The following is a 20726-nucleotide window of genomic DNA, read 5'->3' as shown; positions in this document are numbered from 1 at the left end:
AGGATGGTGGACAAACACGGCATCAGACCAGATCCAGACGCGGTAGAGGCAGTCCTAACTTGGAAATCGCCGAAAACGGAACACCAATTGATGAGCTTTCTGGGTTTTGCAAACTACTATAGGGAATTTGTCAAAGGCTACGCAGACAAGGTTTATCCGATGCAGCAGTTAATGAGGCACAAGGGCAAGAAGTTCACGTGGAATAACGCAGCAGAAGAGTCATTTCAGAGAAGAAAGAAAGAGTTGTGCGAGGCACCAGTACTAGGGATGCCAACAGAGAAGGGGATGTACGTACTGGATACGGACGCGTCGGTAGTAGCGATATCTGGAATCCTCCACCAAGAACAAGAGTGGAACGGGAAGACAGTCTTGAGACCGATAGCGTACGGGAGCAAAGTCCTAAGTGACACGGAAATGAAGTACGGAGCACCGAAAGCAGAGATGTTCGCGGTGGTTACCTTTGTCGAGAAATATAGGGCATACCTAGGCAGCGAGCCATTCAAGTTGCGAGTCGACAACCGGGCACTAAGCTGGCTGAAAACGTACTCAATGGACCAAAGTTACATTGGGAGGTGGATAGTTCGCCTGGACAGATGCAATATGATAATTGAGCACAGAACACGAGACAAACATCAAAATGCTGACAGCTTGAGCAAGAAGACGGAGTTCTACGAGAAACAAGAACAGAGGGAGGCAGACAGACCTGAAATCAAAGATGGCTTCTCCTTCATGGACAAGGAAACGTATGACAGTCTTCCTCTCACGAGATGGTTGGACAAATCAGGCAAACCGATAGAAGATCACCCCGAGTTACCAAAGGAAACCACGAAAAAAACAATCTTAAGAAAGAACCGAGGGATGCCTATAGGAATAATGCTTAAGTCAAAGATCGTGAGGGAGACGCTCAAAGCAAAAGGCTACGATCTCAACCAAGTAGAAACGGGGGAAGCACAAATAGACGAGGACTTAAAGGGGTTACTCGAGAGACTAGCAGATGATAAGCCCGTGATTCAAGAAAACTGTAGAGAGGAACCTGAGGTCACAATACTGCGGAAGAACGGGACAGCTAGTGATAAAAATACCTCGAAGGTGACTAATCTAGATGGGAAGGAAGTGGTGCAGTCACTGGTTGAAAAGATCCCAGCTTAATTACTTGAACAGACTAGAGTCAGGAGAAAGAGAGTGGAATTCAAGGAAGAAGCTGAATACCTGGGACCAGGTCAAGAGTCCGGGGAGCGGTCCACGTCCACAGAAGAAGAAAACACTGAAGGAGAAAATTTGTGCGGGGAGTGTGAAATGTGGGATGTGGATTCGGAAGCGAGCAGTGACAATCAAGATAGTCTCTGCATGATATTGGCAGAAGAAAAGATTAGACACCACGACAGGGAACTACAAACAGATCCGTCCTCAGGAACCTTCAACTTGGACATGCAGGAGATACGAGGTGGTGAAGAACTTGAAAGGATTGCAGTTTCGAAGAAGCCATTCAGGGAGCTATCATGCAATTCGAATGTGAGAACAAATCTGGTGCCGGAAGAAGACATGAAGGTGGTGAGAAGGATAGTATGCGTGAAGCTGAATGACGACGTCCACAACCCTGGGGAGATGAATGGGCAGATCATGGCGCTGAAGGAACATGTCAGAGCGAGATACAGGCTGTCGGACCTGGTAAGAGCCCAGAAGAATGACAAGATGACAAGCAATCTCTCCAAATGGATCCGAACGGGGTCTAAGGAGAAAGGGGAACTTGAGGAAGACAGCTACAAGACCCTGAGCCAGTTCTACAAAGAGAGGAAAGAGTTACTCTATCAAACGGCTGATGGGGTTGTAGCATGCAAGAGAAAAGAAGAAGACAAGATATTACACAAGTACAACCTCATCATACTACCACAATTATATCAGACAGAGGTGCTGTTCAGATCACATGATCAAATTGGGCACCAGGGGATAGACAAAGTGCAACAAAGAATACTTCACAGGTTCGATTGGCCAGGATTGAGGAAAGCCTGTAAGAGGTGGGTGAATGCATGCCTGGCATGTTTGCAAGTGAAAGACCCTAGGAAGATGAAATTCCCACTCAAGTCGGTGGAAAGCTCGGAATTTAACGAAGTGGTGCAAATAGACCATCAAAAGATCTGTATGATGGACTCAGGGTATAACCAGATACTGATTATAATTGATCACTTCACAAAGCTGGCAGAGGCGGTGCCGTGTCAAACAGCTTCGGCAGCGGGGACTTTTGACCACTTGATAACCCATTGGATATCAAGGTATGGTTGTCCAATGACTTTTCAGTCAGACAACGGCAAAGCCTTTGTGGGGGACTTGACCAAGGAATTAATGAAGAGGTCACACATAGCTCAAGCACACTCAACTACCTACCACTCTCAGACCAACAGACTGGTAGAGAGACAGAACAGAACGTTGGTGAACATGCTAAGGGTATACTGCTCTAGATACATGACGGACTGGGATAAGTATCTGCCTCAAGTCGTAGGGGCATACAACAGTACTCAACACTCAACGACGGGAATCAGCCCATTCATGATGTTGACAGGCAAAGAGAGAGCGATGCCCCTGACGTTCTTTTACCCGGAGTATGAAGGAAAGAGGACGTCGCCTCAAGCTTTTGTGAAAGAGGCGATCAGGAGACAGCAGGAAATTAACAAGCTGTGCAGGAGGAACACTGCGCAGGCACAAATGAGACAGCGCAAGAAATATGATGAAAAAATATTACAGGCGAAGCCATATGAAGTGGGCCAGTATTTGTGGGTTTTCCAGAATGTGATACCGCCCAAAGGGACGAAGAAACTGCTCAAGAAATGGAGAGGACCATTCATGATAACTGAAGTACATCAACAAGGACGGTTCTACCGCTTGAGTACTGGGCGAGGTTCGCCTTGTTTCTCTCCCGCTGAGTCCTCTCAAGCTCTTTCTTCATGATGCTGACGTCCGGATATGCTTCTCCCGTCTGCTGTGCTCGAGACATCAATGGTGTCTTGCTCGTGCTCTGGCCCGTGGATCTGGCTGATGGTTTGGCCGGTAGTGGGAATTCCCCTGCTCCATACTCAGTGTTATTACTCAAGCCAGGGTTCCTTGCCAAATCGAACCCCCTTATTGCTCCATCCACGTTCCAAGACAGCCACCTGGTTTGCTCTTGATTAGATATCCCATCGGTGGTGTAGCCCACCATCAAAACTGCTTCTGTCACAGACTCCCGACACTCGCCCTCATCCTCCAACTGGAGGATGGCGTTCAATATCACTGCCATTCTCTCATCCACTTGAGTATAATCCAGGTCCCTCAGACGACCTTATAATTCGTCAAGTGTGGGTTTTTTCAAAGCCGTTGGCATGGACTTCCAGAATCGATCTGCCATTTCCGTAATTTCCAAATGATCTTGAGTATTGAGTTCTACCTGAGCAACTTGAGTATTACCTGAGCAACTTGAGTATTACCTGAGCAACTTGAGAATTACTTCTTGAGGTGTCGTTCAACTTGTGTTCTCTTTCTTCAATTGAATACAGTTGAGTAGTCAATTTGACTTTACCAAATCAATCTGAAAATAACACTCCATTTTTAGACTAGCAGGTGGTGTTCCTAACCTAAAAACCCCCTTTACTATTATAGTTAAAACCCTTTCCTTTCCGTCCTATTTAAAATAGTTCAATTGGAAATTTTCTAAAAACATGCAGATTCATTTTATGTTTTAGCACCATCAATCATTTAAAATGTTAATTGTCATGCCAATTACCTCTAAAATTCTCTACCTGTTTTGTACCCCCACACCTAACTCGAGATTCTTCCTTCATGCCCAACTCAAGACCCCCGCGTACCCCACTCAGGCGATGCTCAAGTAGTATTTCTTGTGAAGATGCACCATTATCTCAGTTTCTGTGAAGACCACGTGTAGGATAGCGTACAATTCCCTTGGGCTCAATTTCCCCCTGTTTGGGTCATACACCGGCATTGAGACCTCCGTTATCCCTCTTTCAATCATGAAGTCTCGTAGTCTCGTTAGTGCCAACATCACGTGTTCAGGATCGATCGTGTTTCTGTCATTGACCCTCGTCACTAGGAAGCACAGATATTTGCCCGGGACTTGTGCTACTGATGGTGGAAGCGCGGCCATTCCTCCCAGTCCCGGTCTCTGTCTAAACAGAAACTCCACGTTCTGGTATTCTCTCTTGAAGTCTGCTTCCAGTCTTGATTTGAAACTCATGTCCGCCGTGATACAGATTGCGCTAGTCCTGTCTGACAGAATGAAGTCACTATCCGTTATCAGGATATTCTCTGAGTATTCGTTTGGTTTTTCAAACGCATGGAGGTGGATGAGGCTCCTAGGTCGAAGGGACGATTCAACCTCGATCGTGCTGCTCGATCGTGCTGCTCACCCTCAGCGTGCTCTCTCCAGAACCCTCCAATGGTCACTTCATTGGCGGCCGAGACAAATCTAGCCACCGTCATCTCTCTTCCTTCGGCCAACTCCAGTTGTTTCTCCAGAAAACTCCAGACTTGTTTCACGAGGGGTGGTGCTTCCTCCCTCGTCTTATTCGTGGCGTTCTCCAGCCTTGGTGTCAAAAATGGCCACCAGCCGTTCTCTTGCGTCAGGCGATATTTCATCGACTCTAATTGTTTCTCCGTGTCGGCCACATTTTTTCTCTCGTTGCTCGGACCTCTAGACTTGCCGGTGGAACCTGTGATCTTCACCTCCATGCTCCGAAACCACAAGCTGGCCGTCAATTGGTTTATCGCCGGGTGATCGTCTCCGATGACTGGGCTGAACTTGAGTTGCCTGGCAAAGTTCGAAATCTCTAGCAAAAGCACCTCGTCCAGTACGATCAGGATGTCGGCTAATCCATAAAAGCCCCTCAGTGCATGAGATATGTCCGCCCATGCTGCTGCCAATTCTGACTTGCGGAGCCTCAGGTTCGATGGCTCCAATTCCCGATTGGGGGCTGCCATTAGAATCCGCCATTCGTTTCCCTCTGCTATCAGGATCAAGACCGCATACACGAATTGTGGGGCGGGTGGCATATTCGCGTATCCAGGGGATGTAGTGAACACCACTTTCGTCTTCGATCCAAATCTCGAGACAACATTCTCTTGCACCTCATTCATCGCCGCAAACAACGTCTGAATGGCCTCCCATATCTTCTTCGATGTCGGTTCACTGCCCTTCAGCTGCTCAAGAAGTCCCGCCGCGTGCAGGTGATCATTCATTCCTGCAAACAATAGCAGCTCAGGCTCACAGGGCATCTCCGACTTTATTGCCACCACTAGAGTTAACATCTGGTTTAGTTCGGCTCCTGGCAAAGAGTATATCAGAGTCTCCGGCCAGAACAACTTAGGAGACGTTCCTTCGAAGTCTGATCCCGCCACAATGACTACCCTCGCAGCAGCTGGATCTGCTCTATCATAAACTGCCAAGGTTTTGGCCAGCTGGGTGCTCCCACAGGGCTTCCCGTACCTGGGATCTTCCGCCAATTTCGAGCCTTCGTAAGCGGCATCTGGCAATTCCATTCCCCCCGGATTCAGCAGCTTGTCCACCACCCTCAACTGTGCCGGGGTCGCCAACCTGATCCTGGTGATGCTCGTTCGGTGTTTGGGGGTTCTGCTATGAGTCCAGGACTCCCCAGCAGCTTGAGAGGTCTGTAGTTGATGGGTCCCATGATCGCTTTCGTGGGAATTCCGGTCAGGTCCGCGGTCTCCATCAGTTTTCTTCTCGAGAAGTGCACCTCATGAGTTTTCAACCAGTCCACGCAATGATGTCTGTTCAAGTCTTCGTGCGACACTCGTTCAAAACCCAGAGTCTCCGCCAATTCTCGTCTGCATTCCAAATCCTCTAGGTCCAGTCCTTTCACCTTCTCTGGATATCTCAAGCGAGCGGTCTCCATAGGCTTCTTTTCCCGCTTGCTTTCTGCCACTACCACTGAGGATATTGCCGAGCCTGGAGGCGTTGATGACGTCACCTCCTCAGACTCCATTGGCGTGGCACTCGGCAATCTAGCCTGATCGCTCCTCGAGCTGTCTCTAGTGTCGACCCTCGGTCCTAAGCGACCAGACAAGGCCCTCGAGGCAAGGAATGGTGGGTTCGGAGGTGGCCCTAATGTGAATTGGGCCGTCTCTAGCAGATCCGCCTCTAGCGTATTTATGTGTCCTTGAAAGACGTCGTTAAGCCACTCTGCTCCCCTCGGTCTATCGAAGTGGATTCCATCATTGGAGGTGTCCTCTGGGAATCCCGCTTGCTCCATGCGCTCCGCCACGTCCAACAGTCCGACAGGGAGCACACTCTTCCGGTGGATTTCTCGGATCACCCTGTTTAGGCTCCGCACCTTCTCGTTCATCTCCAAGGCGTGCTGATCAAACTTCATATTATAAGGGACAGTACATACTGTCAACAGGATGGGGTCCATCTGGATCCTCAGCTCCTCAAGAAGGCAGCTCATCTTGTCGTGCAGCCTCGTTATTTTCCTCGCTTCTCCCCTTGACACATCATTCGTCCCGATCATCAGGGTCACCGTGTACACTTTAGTCATCCCTAGCATCTCAAGCGTTGCCAACATCTGTGGTGTGGCAGCTCCAGCGAAACTCAAGATTCCTGTCTGCCAGTGCGATTGGATCCGGGTCAACACCCGCACCAGGCTGTCCCCTATGATTAGGTGGACCGCGCCTTCTGGCACACGGGGTGGCGCAAGATATTCCACCCAGGCTGCATCATGAAAGCAGTCCCTCCTGGTTTTCTGTTCCGAATTCCAATCCAGCCGATTGTGCCTGTGGTACCTCTTCTCTGTGTTTTTCTTATAACTCGAGATCACGACGCTCCTGACCGGCTGTTCCCTCCAAGTCGGGGGAAGCTCCGGTCTTGCCGAACTTTCACGACTTTTCTGCCGCAATTTCTCGCCCAGCTCTTTCAGACGCGATGAGCCGCCGCTCACCTGACTGTGACTCGAGGTCGAGGTTGGGGTATATCCCGGCAGCACCACATCCATCAGTGGGCGTATGGGTTGCGTCTCTAGGCTACGCAAGGAGGACGTCGCTTCATTCGGTATCCAGACTTCCAACCCTTCACTCATGTGTTCTCGGGCCTAGCGGTCAAGGTTGAACCGTCCTCTTGCCCTGGGGGCTTCATCCACTTCCATGCGTGACTCTGGCCTCGAGCTGGTAACCACTCGCTCCTTTGGCCTGGTTCCCTTCTGTGCATCAAGCTCGCGTTGTCGTTGTTCTATTCTCTCCAACTCCGACTTCAGTTGATCACGATTCGCGGCATTCTCCCGCACCCTTAGTTCCTGCTGATGTTCAGCCTTTAGAATCTCAAGCAACCTCAGAGTCTGATCTCGTTCGTTGACCGCCTGGTCCCTCTCCAGCTGAACCTTCTCCCGATCCAGCTTTGCCTGATCCCGATCGAGGTTCGCCTTGTTCCTTTCCTTCTGCGTCTTCTCGAGCTCTTTCTTTAGAACACCAAGATCCGGATATGCCTCAGTCGTCTGTTGTGCTTGCGTCATCGATAGCATTTTACTCGAGCTCTGGCCTGTGGATCTTGCTGATGGCCTAGTTGGTAGTGGGAATTCTCCTGCGCCATATTCGGTGTTGTTACTCAGGCCAGGATTTCTTGCCAAATCAAAACCCCTTACTCCTCCATCCACATTCCAAAACAACCATCTGGTCTGTTCCTGATTTGATATTCCATCGGTGGTGTAGCCGATCATCAAGACAGCCTCCGTCGCAGACTCCCTGCACTCACCCTGTTCTTCCAATTGGAGGATGGCATTCAGCATTACCGCCATTCTCTCGTCTATTCGGGTATAATCCAGGTCCCTCAGGCGTCTGTATAGCTCATCGAGAGTAGGCTTCTTTAGGGCCGCGGGCATGGATTTCCAGAACCTGTCTGCCATTCTCTGTGACTTCGGGATGTATTCGAGTATTAACCAGCTCAAGAATTACCTTACCAGCTCAAGAATTACCTTGCCGGCTCAAGAATTACCCAACTCAAGAATTCTCTAGCAATGTTCCTTGCAAATACTTGCTGCAGGTGTCGTTTATGGCGAGTTCAATCAAGATTTCTCTTTCTGTCCCTCGCTTGAGTATAGTTGGATTTTCAACTTTGTTTTTCAAACTTGATCTGAAAACAGAAACCATATTAAGACTTAACATGTCATGTTCCTAACCTAGAGACCCCCCTTTTACCAGTATGGTTAAAATCTTATCATTTTCATTCTACTTAAAACAATTCAATTGGAATTTCCTTAAAAGCATGCAGATTCATTTTATGTTTTAGCACCGTTAATTCTTTTTAAAATTCCATTGTCATGCCAATCACGTCTTAAGATCCCTTTACCTGTGCCGCACCCCAGTACCTAACTCAAGACTCCTCCCTCACGCCCAACTCGAGACCCCGTGTCCCCAACTCAGGCGATACTCAAGCAGTATTTCTTGTGCAGATACACCATTATCTCAGTTTCCGCAAAACTACATGTAGGATAGCGTACAATTCCCTCGAGCTCAGTTTGCCCCTGTTTGGGTCATACACCGGCATTGAGACCTCCGTTATCCCTCTTTCAATCATGAAGTCTCGTAGTCTCGTTAGTGCCAACATCACGTGTTCAGGATCGATCGTGTTTCTGTCATTGACCCTCGTCACTAGGAAGCACAAATATTTGCCCGGGACTTGTGCTACTGATGGTGGTAGCGCTGCCATCCCTCCCAGTCCTGGTCTCTGTCTGAACATAAACTCCACGTTCTGGTACTCTCTTTTGAAGTCAGCTTCCAATCTTGATTTGAAACTCATGTCCGCCGTGATGCAGATCGCGCTAGTCCTGTTTGACAGGATGAAGTCGCTATCCGTTATCATGATGTTTTCTGAGTACTCATTGGGTATTTCAAATTTCGTTTTGAAATTCCGACCTATGGTAGGCTCTGGCTCTTCTTCTTCCAGTTCCAATTTGCTTGTTTCTCTCACTTCCTTGAGCTTTTTTATCATCAAATTTTCGGTGTGGGTAAGTCCTACCCCCACTCCCCGGAAAAAAATATTTATCGACGTCCCCGTCGATGTTGTCGGGTCTGAATTGTCCCGAGGAATGTCCAGTGGCCTATCTGTTGCCGTCCATCCGAAAAGAGGGTCCTCTGCCTTCATATAATTTGCCGATGATACGTCGACTTGTTGAATGCTTTGTCCTTCGCGGCTCTCGTCTTTGACATCGCGCATCCACTCTAGTATCCTCCAGTTCGTGTTCTCCCTCCTCTCTATCTCACTCTGTTCGAGATCCGTCTCCAATTCTGGCGTCGAGTAGTCTTCCTGCGGATAGTGTCCACCATCGTCAATGACCTGCCATTCCTCTTCGGCTTCCAGTTCGCCTGCACTCAGTAGTTCCTCGCCCAATTTGTCTGGCTGTATCTTATCGATCAAGAAGTCATCCCCGTACCTGTTGTACCTCATGCCGGTCCGTTTACGATTGCCAGTCCTGGTTCCCGGTGGTATTGGTCGATCTGGCTCCATCCACTTCGGCACCTCATCTTGCTCCGGGTCGTTCCAGTCTTCTTCTACAAATGATCCTGCTTCAGACTCCACTTCTATCTTTTCATTGTCGTCCAAACTCAAGTTCTCATTACCATCATTCTTCTCTCTGGTGCCTCTTTCATTCACTTCACACGCTGGCTCTACCACCAGGTACTCAAGACCCTCCATGTCCTTCGGTATGCACCAATCCTCCGGGGACGGAACGTGAGGCTTCAGATTTTCATAATGTGCCGCTCGCCCAGTCCTCAAGTGATAGAACCGTCCTTGTTGATGGACTTCCGTTATCATGAATGGTCCCCTCCACTTCTTGAGTAGTTTCTTTGTTCCCTTGGGCGGTATGACATTTTGGAAGACCCACACATATTGGCCCACTTCATATGGCTTTGCTTGTAATATTTTTTCGTCATATTTTCTGCGTTGCCTCATTTGCGCCTGCGCGGTGTTCCTCCTGCATAGCTCGTTTAACTCCTGTTGTCTTTTGATCGCTTCTTTCACGTACGCCTGAGGCGACGTCCTTTTCCCTTCGTATTCCGGGTAAAAGAATGTCAGAGGCATTGCTCTCTCCCTACCCGTCAAAATCATGAAGGGACTGATGCCCGTCGTTGAGTGCTGTGTACTGTTGTAGGCCCCTACTACCTGTGGCAGGTATTTATCCCAATCCGTCATGTATCTTGAGCAGTACACCCTTAACATGTTGACCAGTGTCCTGTTCTGTCTCTCTACCAACCCGTTGGTCTGTGGATGGTAGGTTGTCGAGTGTGCTTGAGCAATGTGCGATCTCCTCATCAATTCTTTTGTCAAGTCCCCACAAAAGCTTTGCCGTTTTCCGACTGGAAAGTCATTGGACAACCATACCGCGATATCCAATGCGTTATCAGATGATCACATGTCTCCTCGGCCGAGGCTGTCTGGCACGGAACCGCTTCCGCCAACTTTGTGAAGTGATCTATTATAACCAATATCTGGTTATATCCCGACTCCGTCATGCAGATTTTTTTATGGTCTATCTGCACCACTTCATTGAATTCTGAGCTCTCGACGGACTTGAGGGGAAACTTCATCTTCCTTGGGTCCTTTACCTGGAGGCATGCCAGGCAGGCATTCACCCATCTCTCGCAAGCTTTTCTCATCCCTGGCCAATCAAACCTGTGAAGTATCCTTTGTTGTACTTTGTCTATCCCCTGGTGCCCCATCTGGTCGTGCGATCTGAAAAGCACCTCCGTTTGATACAACTGTGGCAGTATGATGAGGTTGTGTTTGTGTATTATCTTCTCCTCATCTTTCCTCTTGCATGCTACCACCCCATCAGCTGTGTGATAGAGTAAGTCTTTCTTTTCTTTGTAGAACTGGCTCAAGATCTTATAGCTGTCTTCCTCGAGTTCCCCCTTCTCCTTGACCCCCGACTGGATCCATTTGGAGAGGTTATTTGTCATTTTGTCATTCTTTTGGGCTCTTATTAGGTCTGACAGCCTGTATCTCGCCTTGACATGCTCCTTTAGCGCCATGATCTGTCCATTCATCTCACCAGGGTTAAGGATGTCATCACTCAGCTTCACGCATATCATCCTTTTCACAATTTTCATATCATCTTCTGGCACCAGATTCGTTCTGACGTTTGAGTTGCATGATAGTTCCCTGAATGGCTTCCTTGAAACCGCAATTTTCTCAAGTTCCTCACCACCTCGTAGCTCCTGTATGTCTAGATTGTACGTGCCTGAAGATGGATCCGTCTGTAACTCCCTGTCGTGGTGCCTTGTCTTCTCTTCCGCCAGTATCATGCACAGACTGTCTTGGTTTTCGCTGCTCTCATCCGAGTCTTCATCCCATTCTTCACGCTCCCCGGACAATTTTCCTTCTCCGGTTTCTTCTTCCGTGAACATGGAACACTCCCCGGACTCTTGACCTAGTCCCAGGTGCTCAGTATCTTCTTTGAACGTCACTTTCTTTTTCCTAACCTTGGTCTGCTCCAGAATGTTTTCGGGGATCTTATCAACTAATGACCGCACGACATCTTTGCTGTCAGTGACGCTTCCTCTTGAGGAGTCAGTATCGTTCACTGTCTCTTTTCTCCGAAGTATAGTGACTTCCGGTTCCTCTTGACCCTTCTCTTGGATCACGGGCTTATGATCTGATAGTTTCTCGAGCAACCTCATTAAATCATCATCTATCTGTGCAGTTCCTGCTTCTACCTGGTTAAGATCATAGCCTTTTGCCTTGAGCGTCTCCTTCACGATCTTCGACTTGAGTATTATCTCTATTGGAATCATTTTGCTCTTCTTCAAGATGGTCTTCTCTGGAGGTTCTTTAGGTAATTCAGGATGATCTTCTATCGGTTTGCCTGATTTGTCCAGCCATCTCGTGAGTGGAAGACTGTCGTACGTTTCCTTGTCCATGAAGGAGAAGCCATCTTTGATTTCAGGTCTGTCTGCCTCTCTTTGCTCTTGTCTCTCATACAACTCCATCTTCTTACTCAAGCTGTCGGCATTCTGATGTTTATCTCGTGTTCTATGCTCAATTATCATGTTGTATCCATCCAGGCGAACTATCCACCTCCCAATGTAACTTTGGTCCATTGAGTACGTTTTCAGCCAGCTCAGTGCTCGATTGTCGACTCGCAACTTGAATGGCTCACTGCCCAGGTATACCCTGTATTTCTCGACAAAGGTAACCACCGCGAACATCTCTGCTTTTGGTGCTCCGTACTTCATTTCCGTGTCACTCAAGACTTTGCTCCCGTACGCTATTGGTCTCAAGACTGTCTTCCCATTCCATTCTTGTTCTTGGTGGAGAATCCCAGAAATCGCGACTACCGACGCATCCGTGTCCAGCACGTACATCCCTTTCTCAGTCGGCATACCCAGTACTGGTGCCTCACATAGCTCTTTCTTTATTCTCTGGAATGACTCTTCTGCTGCGTTGTTCCACGTGAACTTCTTGCCCTTGTGTCTCATTAATTGTTGCATCGGGTATACCTTGTCTGCATAGCCTTTGATGAACTCTCTATAATAGTTAGCGAAACCCAGGAAGCTCATCAACTGGTGCTCTGTCTTCGGTGATTTCCAGGTCAGGACTGCTTCCACGGCGTCCGTATCAGGTCTGATGCCGTGCTTGTCTACCATCCTGCCCAAGTATTTTATTGAGTCCTTGAGTAGCACGCACTTTGATGGTTTACACTTTAGCCCCGACCTCTTCATGCATGCAAACACTTCGTCAAGTCTCTCAATGTGGTCTTCCAGCGTTGGCGTCGCTATTACCACGTCATCCACGTAGCACATTACCAGGTTGCCATACTTCTTCGTCACGCCTATCAGCGCGTGTGCCATCAACCGCTAAAACGTGGCTGTGGCATTGCAAAGTCCAAACGGCATCCGTTTCCATTGAAACAGACCCAATTCGCAGGCAAACCCTGTCTTGTCCCTGTCCTGCTTTCTTAGTGGTACTTGCCAAAAGGCCTAGCCTAAATCAAGAGTCGTAAAAAATTTTGCATCACCTAACTTCGAGAGGCTCTCATCAATCCTAGGTATGGGATAGGCATCCTTCACCGTGACGGAGTTCAGGTATCGAAAATCACAACAAAACCTCAACTGGTCGCCTTTCTTTTTGGCCATCACTACTCCACACGCCCACGGTGACTTGGATGGTTCTATCATGTCATACTCTAGTAACGTCTCGATTTCTTTTCTACACGCGTCCGATTTGTGTGGGGTCATGCGCCTCGCCCCTTCCCTGTGTGGTACCGCGTTTTCCTCAAGTTCTTTTTCATGCTCAACGAAATTACAACACCCGATATCCGCCTTATGCCTCGAAAAAACTTCCTCGTTCCGCTCTAGTACGTCCTTGATGGCTTCGAGCTGTTCATCTTTCAGTTTGCCCCTCAAATGTTCAATCTCCGGCAGAACCGGTTTTTCATTTTGCATTTCATCTAGTGTGGGTGGCTCTGGAAAGTTCGAACAGCTCGACAGCCCATCATCCGTTTCTGACTTAAGTGATTTAATAAGACCTGAAGAATCTTTTATTTTCTGCAATCGTCTCAAGATACAAATTTTGTCCCTATGATTGGGACAATCAACAACTTCATTTTATTTTGAGTTCTCGATCGTTTCATATCGAGTTTTAACCGGTAAAGCATATCCCAGTTTCCTCCCTCTCTGTATCGTGATCGGTATATCAAGGGTATTCAACAAGACACTGACGCAGAGGCCGCTCTTCGTTATCGAGAAGGATCTTCCTAAAACAGCAGCACTTTGACTATTAGGATTCGGAACTACACACACTTGCTTGTTGTCGCTTAGTTCATTGTAATTTTTCATCCTCAAGCCTACGATTGCCGCTTCATTCGCTTTTAGCCTAACCCTCCTACTCAAGAATACCGGTGCTTTGTTTTCATTTGCCATTATTAAATTTACCGGTTTGATTGCGTACCTCCTATCCGGGTTCCGTATCCTGAACATTGCGTTATTTAGATCAATCGTTACGTCGAAATTCCTGATGAAGTCTCTGCCCAAAATGAATTGGTCAGATTCATCTAGGTTTTCTACCACGATAAAGCTCATCCACAGGTTACGTTCCCCCAAGTTGAGGGCTATTATCGGCGTCCTGCCCAGCACCCGAAGGGCCCCTTTGTTTGCTGCTGACAGCCGTATTCTCGAGTCTATCAAATCACCTTTGTCAAAGCCCATCCGCTCCCAAGTTTCGATTGGTATGACGCTCAAGACTGCTCCCGTATCAAGTAACCCACGTAGTTGAGTCTTTTTGCCACTTATGTCTAGCACATGCACAGTCACATCTGCCTCTGTCCCGATGTGCATCGCATCTTCTTCAAGCATAGCGCAGTGTCCAATCGATCTCACTTTCAACTCTTCTTTCCCTACGTAGATTTGCCCAATTAGGTCTTCGTCACATGTTATCATTGTCTTGGTATAGATGTTTATTCCATCTATATTTAGCATCACCTCGTGTGTACCATAAGCTTCAGTATACCTGTTGTCAACACGTACCGACTTGCTGCCCCCTCTCGTGAGTAGTGCTCTCAGCGCTCTAGAAGTCGTTTGTGGGCTTATACAACTCAAGTAATCTGCGTACACGTCAATGTGCATTATTGTCTGGTCGCTCGGTTCGCTCAAGTTTCTGGTTACCTCGTGGCCGCCCACTGTGATTATCGACATTATTCTAGCCCCGATTTTCGATATGCCGAATGGCTTTCCCGTCACCATTTTTACAGTGTTACAATTCCCGGTTTTTGTTGAGCCTGGTACAGCCTCTGGTGTTGGGTTTGATCCGGTTAATGCTTCGTTGAAATTCTGTCTTTCGATCTCCAGCTTTAGTCGTTGCTCTATTTCTTTCGCAGCCAGATCCTGTTTCACTTTGGCAATTGCTTCCGTCGCCGCTTTCTCATAGTTTATCTCTAGAGAGTTCCCGGCCGCGGACTCTATCGCACCATTAACATGTGTTACAGCTTTCACTGTTATCGTCGGCAATTCCGTGCTTGGTGCTCCTAAGTTCCTAGATTCAAACTCGTTTTGTCTATTCCGCTGATTCTGCACTGCCGCTAATGCCAACTTATGTTTGGGTGACTCTGGTTCTTGACCGCTTCCCAGAACAAGGGACAATCCATTCTGAAGTGCCCCTCCTGGTTACAGAAGAAGCATCTTGCGCCTATCTTGATGATTAAGCCACTATAGTACTCGTGTTCCTCCATCTGGCTCATGTCCTCCTCATCCGGTGCGTATCCTAGACTCTTCATGCCTTGTTTGTATGTTGTGCAGTCAGCCACGTGGTGATCCGCCGACCCGCAGTTCGCGCATGATCTGCGCTTGTCCATGTCATCTCTAGGCTTGTACCATGACGACCTCTGGGGTTGACTTCCCCCTTGCGTGTTCCTGTTTTCTGAATATGAGCATTTCTTGGGTTTCATCAGCATGTATTCCCTTGATTTCTGTCTCATTTCTTATGGGGTCGGTGCGCTGTCTTTCGACAATGTGTAGTATGTTGCTAACATTGTTCTTAAGTCATCACTTTTTACCCCATCAATGAACTTCGAGGCAATGCTAAAGTTTCTTCTGTTTGTCGACTCCTCCGGGTCACTCCTTCTTCTCAAGCTCTCGAGGTCATCTAGGAACCGATCAATTGACTCGTCGTCCCTCTGCCTTCTCTTTTCAAATCGCATCATCGCTTGGTGACCCTTCATGCCTGATCCGAATCGATTCAGCAATATTTCGAAGATTTTGTCCGCGGTATCGCGTTCTTCTTCTTTCTTTGCAACCACGCATTCAATGCCGTGCCTTCCAGGTTGCTGAGTATGGCTGTGCATGCTTGCTTTTCATCATTTAAGTTATCTTGCTCTAGATGTAATCTCATCACTTCCACCCACGTGTCAATGCGTCCATCGGAGTCGTCTTTGAATTCTTTTGGCTTCTTGAAAGTTTTTCTTGATTTTCCGTCTCTCCTATCGCTCGAGTCAGTGTTCCTCGTGGCGAAGGCCTCTAGAGTCCTGTTCATCGTCTCCCAAGTGCTTGCCCACGTCATGGCATCCGGACCTGCGTTGCTGCTAGCTGTTGAGTCCCCCGGACCACTCGTTGTGTTTGATGTCCCATTTTTCATGATTGTTTTAGCAAACGTTGGTGCTATGCTTACCGCATCCCGGTTTAAAGGCAACGGTGTCGATTGCCGTTTGTTTCTTTGTGGTTCTACAAAGTCAACTCTGGTGCCTTGCGTGCGATCCGCTGCCGGTCTTTCTTGTGAGGTAGAATTTCTCAAGATTGCATCCAACTTCGCCTGTATTGCACACGAACTTTCGGCCTGATTCCTGTTCATTGTGTCCATTCTCTTTTCCAGGCTACCTAATTGGCTGCTGACATCATCATATCGGTTTTTCAACTGTTGCATATCTCTTTTGATGTTCTTATCTCGTTCTTCATTGGTGGCATCTACCTTGTCCGACATCTGCTGGAGTCTCTCGTCTGTCGCCTTAGCCAGGTTAAAATAACTATCCAGATACTCGTGTTTGTTGTATTTCAACTCTTTCCTTATTAAATCTCTATCTTCCTCACTGTACTTTAGTTGTTTGTCGATCTGATTTAGTTTTGTCATCAGGTCGCAAAGCTCAAGAGTAGCTGTTTCATGATCAGCCGTTGTCTTGTTTTCGGCTGTCGCTTCCGTTTTGGCTTGTTCTTCCTTTAGGTCAGCTTCTGTCGTCTTCGCGCTCACTGTCCCAAATGTTCGTGCTCTTTCAGTTTTTGATTCTTCGGCCGTGTTGTCCTTCGATTTCATTCCGACCATCATCGCCAACTTTTCTGTAAAAGATGTTTTCTTTACTTGAGAGTCGTCTTTCACCGTTTCTCGGGTATTGCCTGTTGTGTCTTCCAACGCGTCTATCGGCGAAAACTCCACGGTTTTTGGATTTTGATCTTCCATATGGGGCATCGGTGTGGATTCCGTAGTCTTCTTCTCCACTTCATCTACGCTCTGGTCTGGTGTCTCTAGATCGATTTCAATTGTGGGCTCCACCTGTTTGTCTTTAGCACCTTCTCGCGTCTTGTTCTCGGTACTACTCCTCGTGCTGACCATGCTAACTGAAAAGTTATCTTTTGTTTTGCTTGGGCCCATTGATGTCGTTCCGCGCAGCGACGAGTTATATTTCGTGTTTGATCCACTTGACCTTTTTTCGAGCACCGGTACCCTACTCCGTCTCATTATTTCTATTTACAATTGCTCTTATTTACAATATTATTATATACACAATTCTATTCTACGAATAAAATCTTTTGTGGAAAAGAATTCTTAAAAGGAAATATACAACGTGATAAAAACCTTTCGTGAAACTTTCTTTATTTGTGGTCTCAACCGTACCGGGTTCCGACTAGTGTTGTTCTGTTTTAATTCTGTCTCAAAACACTTATTGTAATTTTACTTCAATTTTTATACCGTCCTAAGACTTCCAGTTACCGTCCCTACTCTTCTTTGTACCGTCCCAGGTTTTTTTCTACTGTCCCAAGACTGTTCGGTACTGTCCCAGTACCTTCCGTCAGTGTCCCAAGACCCTTGTCCTGAGAGTACTATCCCAGGACCACTGTCCCAAAACTGTCCCAAGAGTACTGCCCCAAGGTCAGTGTCCCAAGGCTAGTGTCCCAAGACCACTGTCCCAAGACTACTGTCCCAAGGCTAGTGTCCCAAGACTACTGTCCCAAGGCTAGTGTCTCAAGGCCAGTGTCCCAAGACCACTGTCCCAAGACTACTGTCCCAAGGCTAGTGTCCCAAGACTACTGTCCCAAGACTACTGTCCCAAGGCTAGTGTCCCAAGACTACTGTCCCAAGGCTAGTGTCCCAAGACTACTGTCCCAAGGCTAGTGTCCCAAGGCTAGTGTCCCAAGACCACTGTCCCAAGACCACTATCCCAAGACCACTGTCCCAAGACCTCTGTCCCAAGACCACTGTCCCAAGACCACTGTCCCAAGACCACTGTCCCAAGACGACTGTCCCAAGACCACTGTCCCAAGACCACTGTCCCAAGACCACTGTCCCAAGACCTCTGTCCCAAGACCACTGTCCCAAGACCACTGTCCCAAGACCACTGTCCCAAGGCTACTGTCCCAAGACCTCTGTCCCAAGACCACTGTCCCAAGACTACTGTCCCAAGGCTAGTGTCCCAAGACTACTGTCCCAAGACTACTGTCCCAAGGCTAGTGTCCCAAGACTACTGTCCCAAGGCTAGTGTCCAAAGGCTAGTGTCCCAAGACCACTGTCCCAAGACCACTATCCCAAGACCACTGTCCCAAGACCTCTGTCCCAAGACCACTGTCCCAAGACCACTGTCCCAAGACCACTGTCCCAAGACCACTGTCCCAAGACCACTGTCCCAAGACCACTGTCCCAAGACCACTGTCCCAAGACCACTGTCCCAAGACCACTGTCCCAAGACCACTGTCCCAAGACCTCTGTCCCAAGACCACTGTCCCAAGACCACTGTCCCAAGACCACTGTCCCAAGGCTACTGTCCCAAGACCTCTGTCCCAAGACCACTGTCCCAAGACCACTGTCCCAAGGCTAGTGTCCCAAGACCACTGTCCCAAGACTGCTCTGGTCCAGGACTGCACTGTCCCAAGACTGTTGAAAAGTGTCTGAGCGGTGGGACCTCTTTCTTCTTCGTTATGGGGACTTCTTGATTCACTGTACCTTGTACCACCACTCAAGCTCTCTTAAAAATTTTCCCAAAAACCCTCTCTTAGTGGCCAAATGCTGACCCCCCTTTTTTAGTTACCTCTTTTTCAATGTTCCAAGCAACTTGAAACCAAAACCCTTTCTCAGGTATCTTGTGATCACCTGTTCGTATAAAAGCCAAACACAAATCCTTACCAAAATGCAACAAAATCTAAGCAAGAAAAAGTAATAAAAACAGATAGACGAACCCACCTAAAATTCAAAGGTGACAAATGTCTACCTTCTATCGAAAAAATGTCTGATACCTAATTGCCACGCGTTCTCTTCCCCCCTGCTAGCGATCTTATGGGGTATCACAAAAACTGTCTATGTCCGTTCCCCCCTACCGATCCGACCAGGGTACCTACCTTAACCTGATTCTAATTTTGGATATCCGTTTCCTATGACCAACGCGTGTAAAAATCTAATGTAACTAAGTCGACGACGCCGAGCAATTAGCTACTCTAATGTGTCCCCCCTTTTTACAAATTATAACAGCCAACCTCTAACTTAACCAGCCCCCTTCTAACCTCCCCCCTTTTTAGCCCCCTTTCTTAAACCTAAAAATTACCTTAAGCGCCGGGTGCTAAACCTCTCAAGAGAAAACCGTAGACCTGTCTCCAGGCCTGCTTAAGTAAAAACGTTCCTCAAAACCAGGGGATTTCGCTTATCCAATTTTACACTTATCTCCTATAATATAATGTGGATTTTAACGATACCCGTTCTGCCCAACTTGAGAACTCGAGAACTGCAAAATCCTTCTTTGCTACTTTCCCACTCGACTGGTCACCTTTTCCAGTCCAGTCTCCTATTGGTTCAGCTCAAGTGCTCCTGAACCACTTTCCCACTCGGCTGGTCATCTCTTCCAGTCAAGTCTCCTATTGGTTCAGCTCAAGTGCTCCTGAACCACTTTCCCACTCGGCTGGTCACCTCTTCCAGTCAAGTTTCCTATTGGTTCAGCTCAAGTGCTCCTGAACCACTTTCCCACTCAGCTGGTCACCTCTTCCAGTCAAGTCTCCTTGTTGTCCAGCTAAGTTCAAAGCTATCTGAAAACCCTTGACAACGCCCCACACTCGGGCACTTTATTGAGTTACTGGGTTAAATTGCTAGGTTGATTGAAACGATCGAACTTGTAAAACAGTATGTGTATACTATTTAATTAATATAAAGGTTTGATCCAACTAATCTGGTGTCAAAGTCACTGTCTTTTTTCGTTTTATGGTTTTTGTTCCTTTTTCTATTCATTTTTTTTTGGTTTTTGTTTTGCTTTTTGTTTTTTTGCTCGTGTTTTTGTCCCCCTAGTTGCCCCCCTTTACTCGGTTAGCTAAGCCTCGTTCGGAGAGCGTACCAGGAAGTTTTCTCGAGTTTTCTTAAAAAGCTATCACGGTACAACCGGAAGGTTTGCACGTTCCTGTCGAACCGCACCGCCGGTACTCTAGAATGGGCATTTACCCCGAAGCTGTCTCAAGTGGGTTCGACTCCGTAGTCTTGATGTCGTAAACACCCAGGAGCGCCATAAAAACACTATGTAACATTCGTCTACTGTAGTCACACATGAGGCTTAAGAAAAATAGGCCCTATAACCATTGGCTCAAGAGTCAGGGACACTATCTCTTGTGTTTTTCTACCTCAAATCAGTCGGAGCCAATTCGGTTCGCTTGTGACATGAGACTACGACCCGTTACAGCTTAAAGGCCACTACCAAAATATCCCCCCACTCTAGAAATAAGAACGTCCCCATACTTAGGTCTCTAGATACCCAAAATACATGAACGCCGTTAAAAACCGGGTCGGAACAATCCGTTAAGTTACTTTTTATTAGACAGTGGAACTTTGATCCATTTCAGATGGATCAACCTAAAACTCGCCTTACCTCAACATAACAATCATAAAACACACTCTACAAATTTAAATTAAGTACTCACATCGTAGCACGCTCAAGAACTGGGAGTAATTAAGTCGGTCAGCAACTCGAGAATTAAATAATGTAACTAAATGAGTTTAATGTTTATCA

The 20726-nt window shown here is 47.5% G+C and overlaps 2 protein-coding genes across 3 annotated transcripts in view; both read left to right on the top strand.

The window, feature by feature from the left end:
* The window catches only part of LOC134846928 (chromodomain-helicase-DNA-binding protein 4-like), a 265098-nt gene that overhangs the window by 96009 nt on the left and 148363 nt on the right, over positions 1-20726 (top strand). The window lies entirely within an intron of this gene.
* The window catches only part of LOC134846930 (uncharacterized), a 157893-nt gene continuing 153708 nt past the window's right edge, over positions 16542-20726 (top strand). Inside the window, exon 1 of the mRNA XM_063864375.1 lies at positions 16542-16551. The gene's annotated coding sequence lies outside the window, so the exon portion shown is untranslated. The remainder of the gene's footprint in view (positions 16552-20726) is intronic.

Source organism: Symsagittifera roscoffensis, chromosome 5 (assembly GCF_963678635.1).
Source record: "Symsagittifera roscoffensis chromosome 5, txSymRosc1.1, whole genome shotgun sequence".
Classification (NCBI taxonomy): domain Eukaryota; kingdom Metazoa; phylum Xenacoelomorpha; order Acoela; family Convolutidae; genus Symsagittifera; species Symsagittifera roscoffensis.
This window is presented reverse-complemented; position numbering and strand designations above follow the sequence as displayed.